We start from the raw sequence: 11482 nt of genomic DNA on the forward strand, positions 1-11482 counted from the left end.
CTTTGCAATGCTCGTCATACATCTAGTTACTCAAAACAATAATTGGTATTGTAGATATTTATTTCTTATTAAAATAAATTTATATTTGGAAGTATCTCTAAAAAGCATGGACATTGTTTAATAACTTAAAAAAAAACTTAATTGTTAACTCATGGTGTCATTGTTAAATACAAGAATTTTGAGTTTGTAATTTGCAATTGCGAAATAAATGTTCTAAAAAATACGTGTTAATACATTTAATGAAGGTTTATTTTTTTCATTAAAGGAAATGTAATTTTTGTCTTACTGCACTCATATTTTTTTTACTCATTTCTTTGCTTCATTTTACACTTTCTCAAATGGAACAGACTAGAATCGTCTAAAGAATCGTGGAAGTACGTACTTGTGTAAAATAAGGAATAAGCAAAATAAATGGTTTAAAAAAATGTGTTTATACATTTAATGATTGTTTACTTTGTTTTTCTTACAGGATGTTTTTGTTTTTTGTTTTAGTGCACTCATTTTTTTGGACATCATTTTTTCGCTTCATTTTAGAATTTCTTTAACGGAACATACTTAAATCGTCTAAATAGGTCAGTATTGGTTGCGGCACAAACAATACACTACCAGATACTGTGTTACATTATCAACATGGCTAATTTTACACTCACTAAAGTTTGCAGGAACAATAACAAATATCTTACTGAGATTTATAATGGGAAATGTTTACATCTTTTCTCCATTCGGAACATTATCGAAATATCAAGCGAAAAGTGGTGAAAGCAAAAACTATAGACAGAGTTTCATTGTTTTCATTTGAAAATTACGTCGAATTATCGGTTTGGCATCATATATTCGTGATATTAATATAATTCCATGAGAAAAAAAAACAAGAAAAAAAAAACAGTGCAAAGCCAGATACAATTCCCAATAAAAATATTTGTATATTTAATTCTTTTTCAGACGTAACTTCATAGTCAACATATTCATATTTAAATGATTTTCAAAGCAATGTAGAGTTCTAGATCTGGCAGTATTCTTATTTATTTTTATTTCTTCAATTTCTTTTCCGTTCCGGTCTGATTGCAACAGATATTGAAAAGATGACATCATATTAGTGTTAACCCAAAATTCTTGCCGTGTCATTTAACTCTTAATAAAATTGTTTATCTGTGATCCGGTTAGAAATAATCTGGTTCCTAGAAAATATTAAAACCTACTGTAGCATAACCCTTCAGTTTTAATTGGATGTGACAATTTGGATTAATTGTTGTCTGATGTTTATTGATATGGCGTCTTTCGTTTCACTCTGACAATCTACATAAACAGTTTACATAACGAGTCATATTTATATTTTTACTAAAACAGAATAAGGATTTTTCTCTTTTTTAAATAAGTAAGTTTTAGATTGACTTTTTGAACAATTATCAATCTTTAGTTTAAGCAATGTGTGACAAATTGTTTATTCCCTTTTTTAAAACAATGCTTTATGTATGTACGTAGTGGCATTTTTGACTGAACATACACTACAACCTCTGAGGGTGTTCTTTCTTATAAACAATTGTTCTAGCCTTTTACCAGAAATTTTCAACCCACTATAAGTTGTGCATCAAACGTCATATTTAATGATTTTGTATCTTAAACACAATTAGGACTTCGTCCTTACTTGGGGTCATTTAAAAGAGAATACTAAAAACAATTTTGATACAAGATCATGTAAAAAAAAAAAGGCATTTTTTAAATATAATTTATATAGATATACGATGTCGTTGTGTTTTCTTATGTTCATCAGAGTGTGTATGTTTATGTTCATCAATAACATTATTGTCACACTCATATGTTCACTATAAATACATTTCTTAGGAAATTCAGTCACATCAAAGTGTGTTTCTTAAGAACTGGTTAAATTAGTCAAACATTGTGGATTCCTTATTACACGCAAAGAATTAAGATCCGCGTAATATAGAAAGTAGAAAACTCTTGCAGAGGTGGAAATCTCCGGTGTGGCATTTTCTATGAATTAACGTAGGATTGTAAATTTATCATAACAATTTAGGAATTATTTTTGTACATGCTCAATATTAGCGTAGTTCCCACCATCAAGGAGTCGCTGTATAATTGTGGTACTATTCTTGGCGATGCTGATATAAATTCTGTGGAAGATGATGTTAATTAAATTTCCCTTGCGTGATTAAAATGTACGAAGATCTCCTCAGAGTAGGGACAGAGTATCATTGGTGTGGCAGCATATATTCGTCATTTTACTATAATTCAATGAGAAACAAAACTAGGGCAATGCAAGATACTATTTCAAAAAATCTTTGTATATTATATTTCTTCTCAGACATAGATTTATTGTCAACATACTGAAATTTAAGCGATTTTTAAAGCAATTTACAATTCTATCAATATTCTCAAATTGTGTTTCTTGAATGTACTTTTCCGTTCCGGTCTGATTGCAACAGATATTAAAAATATGATACTATATTTGAATCAACCCAACATTTTTTGCCGTGTCATTTAATTATTAAGGTATGTAGCTCCCATTCTGAAAAAAAATTCGGATGGACGACCTGGGCGCTACTGTGCCTCCCATTATAAAAAATATGCAATTTACGGCTTAGAAAAAATGCGCTAGTTTTGGACTGATTAATCTCATTTATGAACACATTCTGTACAAATATTTTGTAAAACAAAATCAACTGACATTTTACTACAGATATCGTTTCTTTACTTGCCTCTGATAATCTTTTAAACACCATTACCAGCCCTGTAAATTGAAGTGGTGCAGTTTGCTTACATTTGAAAATGGAGACTCTCGATCTCGACGTGAATTAACATACTTCATTTTCCAAGCTCGGTTATTATGTCCAAGAGAGATTGTGAGGCAAGTAAAGTGACGATATCAGTAGTAAAATGCATGAAGAATTTAATGGTACTAATCGTTTCTGCAGGGTTTGTGTGAAGAAAAGGTAAATAGGTCCAAAACTATCGCATTTTTGTGCGCCGTAAATTGCAGTTTTTATTATGAGAGGCACTGTAGCTCCCAGGTCGTCCATCCGAATTGTTTCAGACCGGGAGCTACAGACCAGCAGCTAGAGCGAGACTAACGTTCAATATTGCTTGGATCCATATAATTTTCGAAAAATATTTCTATAACTGATACATAGTTTGATTGAATTAATTTTATATTTAAATATTACTTAACATAATTCATATGAAAGTCTCTCGACATTCTTGTCGATAAAGTCCAAAAAATTCATACTATCAAAAATGTGCTTAATAATTCAAATTAGAAACTACATGTACTTGTCATGCAAAATAACATTTCATTGATTTTAAAACAAGTTGTTGTCCTTTAAAAAAGAACTGCAATACGTGGACCATTTGCATGTGTTTCCAGCGAAAACGTGAAAGCCTTAAAATTATCACAGATTCCACCGGCTCTAGCCCCCTGCTTTTAACCACTAAATTTGTACGTTGTATTACGTATATATATATATATGTATAGTTTACTTTTCATCTCAAAATTTAAAGGGTTCATACTTCTAAAATAATTATATATAGTGAAGTTCTTAATTATTTGTTCCCGAAGAAAAAAATTGATTAAGATTGGTAATCTTAGATGGATTTATTAAAAAAAGTACTTTTTTAATGTACATTGAATACACTTTTTTAACATGACTGAAAAGGGGGTTTTCAGTGTATTTATTTAATGTAATCCAGAAATCCATCTAAGATTACCAATCTTAATCAAATTTTTTCTTCGGGAACAAATAATTAAGAACTTCACTATCCAACAACCAAGCCCCTGTGAGATGTGAATATGGCATGGAATCCCGGTCCCGATTCAGATAAACCTGTGCTTGCCTGGTTCCTTGAGCTACCCATTACGCACAGGAACCAGGCTAGCTCATGCGCAGGCTGAATTTTCCCCATAGCATCCGCTTTAACCTCGCTTATATATTTTCTGCGTGGACCTCAGGGTCCACGCAATAAATAAACATCGACAAAATCAACTCCCGTAAGTTCTTCAGTACTTTGATTTATACATATATGTTGATTCAGTCACATTAAAGTGTCTTTTTTTCAGAACTGTGTAAAATTGTCAATTACTGTAGATTTTTTATTACAAACGAGGAATTAATATCCGCGTAATATAGCGATTGGAAAACTCTCGTACAGTTTAAATTCTCCGGGTTTTTTTCCCAGACAGTCTTGAACTATATTAAATTATAACAAAGAAATGTTACTCGCAATTTTATATTTTCGCGATTTGATATAACACATCGGAATTGCGGAAGTACGTACTCGCGTAAAAAAAAAGGAATAAGAAAAAGAAATGGTTTAAACAATTAGATTTTATACACTCAATGACTGTTCTTTTATTTCTGTGAAGGACATGCAATTGTTTGTCTTAGTGCACTCATTTTATTTGACTTATAATCTCTTCGCTTCATTTTAAAATTTCTCAAATGGAACATACAAAAACCGTCAAGAGAGGCTAGTATTGTTTGCGGCACAAATATTATACACCCAGATATTGTGTTACATTATCAACAAATCATTAGTTGTGATGTTTAAAACAATGCCAGATTTTGTATTATTTCAATGTAAAGATACCACCTCATTTCTTTTAAATATCTTTTTTGTTAACTAATAACATTCTCTACCAACTAACGTAGGGTTGACAACATATCATAACAATCTAGGAATTGTGTTTGTACATGCTCAATATTAGCGTAGTTCCTACCATCAAGGAGTGGCTGTGTGAACGTGGTACTATTCCTGACTTATGATGACCAAGCTGAAGATTTGCATTGTGTTAAAGATAATGTTATTGAAGATTCCCATGCGTGATTAAAATGTACTAAGATCTAATCAAAGAAGGGACAGAGTATAATTGTTTTTATTTTACAATTACGTTGAATTATGGGCGTGGGGCGTATATTCGTTATTTTAATATATTTCAATGAGACAAAAATCAGTGCATTGCAAAATATTATTTTTAAAAAAGTCTTTCTATGTTATATTTCTTCTCAGACATACTGAAATTTAAGCAATTTTTAAAGCAATTTAGAATTCTGTCAATATTCTAAATTTGTGTTATCTCAATGTACTTTTCCGTTCCGGTCTGATTGCAACATATATTGAAAAGATGATAGTATATTAGTGTCAACTAAACATTTTTGGCGTGTCATTTAACTCTTATCGGTGATCAGGTTAGAAATCATCTGGTTCGTAGAAAATATTAAAACCCATTGTAGCATTACCCTTCAGTTTTATTTGAATTTGTCAATTTTTATTACATTTGGTCTGATTTTTATTGATATTGGCGTCTTTCTTTTCACTCCGACAATCTACATAAACAGTTTACATCAGCAGTTTTACTTAAACATATTTAGGTGTGGGTTTTTTTAATAAGAAAACAAATACAGAGACTTACTGAACAATTAGCTATCTTTATTTTAGCCAATGTTTGACAAATTGTTTATATCCTTTTTAAAACCATTTTTTGTATATAGGTATTGTGGAATTTTTGACTGCTAACTATACTGCAACCTCTGAGGATATTCTAACCTATAAACAATTGTTCTAGCCTTTTACCCGAGATTTTCAACCCACTAAAACGTTATGACTGGAACTACATATTTTACAATTTCGTATCATAAACAAAATTAAGGCTTCGTCATTTAAAAGAGAATGCTAAAAACAACCTTGATAATGGTTCAGGTAATATAAAGGCAATTCGTTTTTTTTTAAATATTTATTTACTTATATTATTAATCATATATACAATGATTATTTTTGAAAATTCTTAAAGAAAAGCAACAACTAAACTATGGGTTTACTTTGGGGTTTACGCGGGGTTTACTTTGGGTTTAATCGGGATTTTTTTTCGGGATCAACTGGACGCACTGAAGTGTGAAACAGACCCGTCTTTTATCTTACCATCTTACTGCCCCTTGTATACTCTGAATACACATGCAGCGTCTGTTTTTATGGGGAAACTTCTGATCGGTGTTTTTACTTTCTGTGTCCACTCTGGGTTTACTTTGGGTATACTCTTGGTCCACTCTAGTAAAACCGGAGTAAGGCCAGAGTACACCCAGATAGTAAACCCATGGTTTAGTTCGGGTTTACTTTCTGTTAGGTTGGGTCTGATCGGTAGTGTACATACACGCAGTGTAATTGATGGAGGAGAATGCATACAATACATACAATTATATTACAAACACATTTACCATGTTTACATTTCGCTGCTTTCCTTGCTTTCTTCAATCCCTCTTAACGACGGAGATGCGATATTTTACCAACTTTTCGATCGAGCCATTACTATTCTAAACCATTCGTTGTGCGCCACTATTATAGCCGGAAATTTAGCACAATAATACGGGGATGACAAAAACAGGGGAAAATGTAATAAACGGAAGAATCAACGTTTTGTAGTTTGATTTGGAAGTCATTTCACTTATGAGACAGGATATTTTTGCCCTGCACTCGTCAAAATAACAAAAATGCTGTTTCATTTGTGAAATAACAAACGATCTGTATATCAGTTTTTCTATGGATTAATAATGACCTTCTTTTATTGATTTACCCTTTCTGTCTTGATCAGTCATGAAAATATGCACGCACTTGGTTTGGTGTGTGTAGATGTACATCATTTTCTATACAAATTCTCCAACGCGTCCAAGAATATTGTCATCAAAATCAATTAAGTTGTCGTCTTAAAATGCATTCTGTCACTTGAACTGCAAAATTCAATTAAGGGGCCTGTTCCAGAAAGTACTGGTTGTGGAAGAGAGGGGTGTAGTAGATATGAGGGCTGTAGTGGTTTGTTAGGGGTCAGGGGCTTGCTATACCCTAAGAGATCTGAAATTTTGTAGAAATAATTATGAAACGATAATAAGCTTCAACATTGACGTGCCTGGCGCACGCGAGAAATCAATACTGATATCTGTTTATCATCAGTTCGATACATCTTTTAGATTTTACAAATGTCATATTGTAAATGTTACATTGACAATATGAAAATTAATAAAGTTATAAATAAATCAAATTCTTCCAAACTTTATTAAGAACTATACGATTGTTTATGTACATACTACTAGTTTATTTATATATCTCATAAACGTCAATACTAGAAAGTTCACCGGATTTTGAATTCGATTGGTCACGTGGGCTCTTGAGGGGCTTCTAAGAATCTTTTTAGAACATAAGGAATACAAACAGAATTTTCCATAGTAAGAAAATAAACGGCGGTGTCTGCATAAAATAAACCAAGAACGTGTTCTGATTGTTTTACATGTATCACATTATTAAAAAATAATATATGTATTTCAAATGCCAAGAAGGGGCAGTAATTAGAGGCAGTAAGACGTTAAGATAAAAGTCAGGTCTAATTCACACTTCAGTGCGTACAGTTAACCTCAAAAGCAATTTCCAAGTTAACGTCGACTAAACTTAAAATTCTACTACTGTAACAGTTATTGCAGAGATCAAAGAGATGCCGCGGACAATATTCTCCAATATACCACAAACGTCATCAGTAAATTATCAGATCAGAAATACCTATTTGTCTCGCACTGGTCATGAAAGTACAACTTCAAACCGTAAAAAGTTTAAAACCATGTCATTTCCACGTGTTAGTTCTAGTCAAAACGATTTGTATTGCTTCTAATGTTTATTTTTAAGAGATCAATGCGGCTGTTTCTAGGACCCCCCTAGCACATTTTCACTGCGTGTTTTTAAATAAAATGTATAACGTGTAGTTTTTGTAATCGTATTAAATTGCCCTTGAAATATTAGGAATATGATTCAAAGATAGTTTATGAATAAGTGAAGAGTATTATAATCCCAAGACAAATTATGTTGTCTGCATGTGATTCCTTTGATCGATACACAGTCATACAAACATTACTATAAAATCATTGGGGTTACACGGAACAGCCGTCAGAAGGACATAGATCGTCTCTCTATAAGAGAAACGATCTTTAGATATACCGGGCTGTTAGTAGAATATAACTAAAGTTCTTGTTATCTTGAATGTTGCAGGATAACAAGAACTTTAGGTCTCTAAATGTTGTTTGAAATATAAAAGCCTCGGCTTTTACAATGAAGTGCATTGAAATGGTAAAAGTTGTCGTTTGAATGTAATGTTCTTCACTTTGTATCAAACGTCAATTGTAACATAAAATAATGACCAACATTAGTTGGAGAAAGAATGAAATTATTATTATTAATGCAACTACTTCCAACAAGCTTTCTCATCTCTTAACAGAACATAAAATGCTTCGATTGTGCTTTCATACCGCTGAATCGGGAAAAACTTTCTTTTGTTTTAGATATCATAGATCTGTAACTAATATATTTCTTTCCAAGTTAAAAATAATTATTTACTAATAAGCTATAAAAAGAATACGGCTTAAAAACGGAATTTGTACGAGGATGAAATGAAACCTGGTAGTTACCGAGACCTAAGCTTTTCCTTAACATAAAATGCATTTAATTGACATTGCCACAAGAGCAGTGTGTATTTCTGAGTCAATGATACATTTTTCATTATGTGATAAATCATTTAATTTTGTATGTAATTCAAAATTTCTATATATGGGCGTTAAATTCATGTAAATATACGAACGTGTATTAAGCATATAGTTGTACTTGAATGCTAATGTTTATATCTGTAACCTTTCAATCATACAATCTTTTGGATGTGTAAGTTGGACATTATGAATGTAAATTATACAATCTCATTGTTACTCCTTTGAGGACCTTTAATGATCAATAGTGAATTCGATTTGAATTTTGCAGCTTTAAAGAACTATTGTGTTTTTATGATAAGTAATAATTTTGAAGACTTTTTATAATTTATAGAAAAAAAGTAATTACTTTTCAAGATGTCGGATAATTTTTTGCATTCAGTTTCAAAACAGATCGTACGTGCCTGATGCATGTATAAACAATTTAGAATACATGAAGACTAGGAATATAGCGAGGACAGCACTCCAGTATTTCCTCAAATGCACGCAAACGCTTTGGATTCCTAAGCAAGGTGGTAGTGGTTGTAGAAGAGACACAGATTTATAACATCGATATTGATTCAAACAAATAATGCAACATTAATTAAGATCAAGAAATAAATATTTGCACACCATTTTTTTTCTTAAAAAAATATACTTTGGTATGTACAGCGTTGGGGGGGGGGTGTAATCAAGCCACACCTTTCCTGGATGTGTTATATACACATAAATGCATACATGTACTGAGTATTGATAGTTATACAATAGCTGCCGCAACTTACGTTAAGTTCTCTTAATCTATCACAATTTTGCAAGTCGATAAAGATTGGAAAAAAGAGAAAAGAGCGGACGTAGCGTATATTTAACATAGATAAAACCTACTACATTGTAGCATGTCCATGCATGGATTTAGAGGAAAGAGTCGCACACCCCTGCCAAACAATTTGTTTTCAGACCCCCCTCCCCCACGGAAAATTTTCTGAATCCGGGCATCGTCCCGTACAGTAAGTGGGCATTCCACACATGTGTATTCATGGTTAATGTGTTGGTATATTATTATTTGCGGATGCCTTCAACATCCAAAAAAATTCACCCAAATAGAGGGTGCTGAAAAATAATTTTGTTGAGAAGGGGGGGGGGGGTCCGACCCCCTCCCTCTAGATCTACACATATAATTGCCAATTCTAGGTACATTGGGGTTTTCTTTGGTATCTATAAAAATATATGTAATGCTAATATACTAAATGTCATATACACACCGCCTCCTGAACATAAAATGTTGTAAACCATTGAGTTATTGGGCAAAGCAGAGGCATATTCAAGGTGCTTTTGGTAGGGTGGGGTTGGGGTCATTGGTGCTTAAAATGAATTGTATCCGATGCATAGTGTTGATAAAGAAATAAAAAAAAGATTAAGCATTTTTGTCTCTTGTGCATTTTTTTTTTCTAAATGTTGAAGGCGACCTTGACTTTCATGTCAATAAACTGATACGCTTTCTTGTTGTGTTTATTAGGTTGGTTGCATAGGGCGCGCGGTTTCACAGAAAAGACCCGGTCAAGTTTTACAAAAAGGGATACCAAATGAGGTTTGGGTAGTTATTTGAGGGGTAAACATTCCTAGAGTATTTATTTCTATATTTTGTGGATAAAGGGGCTTATTTCTATATAATTGACATATACCACTTTAGGTGCGAAACTCTGCCCTCAATTTTCACTTTCGATTTTAAAATGCAAAATGAAAGGGACGGTGTCAGAACATGGAATCTCACTCGAATGGAGGGTGAATGATTTCAAAACATTTTTTAAATATGTGCATGAATAAACATTAGGCTGCAAATCTTTTCGTAGTGTATCGGAGTCGCCCGGGATTAGAGAGTATAATTGGACCTACATATATATATATATATATAAAAAATAAGAGACAAGTCTTCCAAAATTTTTAGGATCGATCCTGGCTATTCTTATAAATGTTTTATGTAAGTTGTACATTTTTTATTCCACAAAGTCTGTATTGAGTCCTGATAATGTCTCCCCTACATGTAAACGAGTTGAAATTTTTTTTAAAAATCCACATAAAACAAACAAAAAATCAGAAATGCAACCAGTATCTGCTTTACCTTTCCTTTACGGATAGAAACATTTTCATTTTCAACTTTGTTTAATATGAATAAATATTTTATTAAAGAGTGAAGATATAATTAGACATAACTCTGAAGTTAATGAATTTTAAATTACAATGCCACATGTTAAATAAGGTGTATATTACTAATTTTAGATCTATTATTAATCGTTTCATCCCTAAAAGACAGGACTGTCCCGGGGCCCAATCCTCACAAAATATGAAGGCCCAAATATAAGATACAGTGTGTTAGACGAAATGTCGCATTTTCGCCAGGCTTGCAAAGCCTCTTACTGGTCGTGAAAATTATGTCAATGTTTAGGTAAGGTCAGCAAGAAAATTTTTTTTTACTATGTAACTGTTTTTCATCAAGTAAAAAGGGAAGTTTATATGAAATTTTGAATTAACGTTTATGAGCATGTTTACGGAATTTTTAATAGCGAACCAACCACAAAATTCTATTCGCTATTTGAATATTAAATAGCGAAAAGCAAATAGATCTCCAACTTTTGAATGCCATAAAAAAACGTTTTTTAATTTCTGTAATGCCATAAAGTAAAACAAGACAAACATATTTTTCTACAATAACAATACTGCAATATTGAAACTACAGAGATTTATGTATACGAATATTATCAAAAAGGCACGGTACACTTTTGGAGGTAAATTTTATGATTATTCTTTTTGTTTGTTTCTTTTTTATATTATTATTCAGAAAAAAACATATTTCATATTTATTTTTTAGGTCTCAGTTATTATCGTTTTTTTTTAATTATTGTTGTTCATGAATTATAAAAAGATATATCATATTAACAAACCATGTCAACAGCCACTGGCAAATGAATATGATATGTGTGATG

This window comes from Crassostrea angulata, chromosome 2, assembly GCF_025612915.1.
Source record: "Crassostrea angulata isolate pt1a10 chromosome 2, ASM2561291v2, whole genome shotgun sequence".
Lineage (NCBI taxonomy): Eukaryota > Metazoa > Mollusca > Bivalvia > Ostreida > Ostreidae > Magallana > Magallana angulata.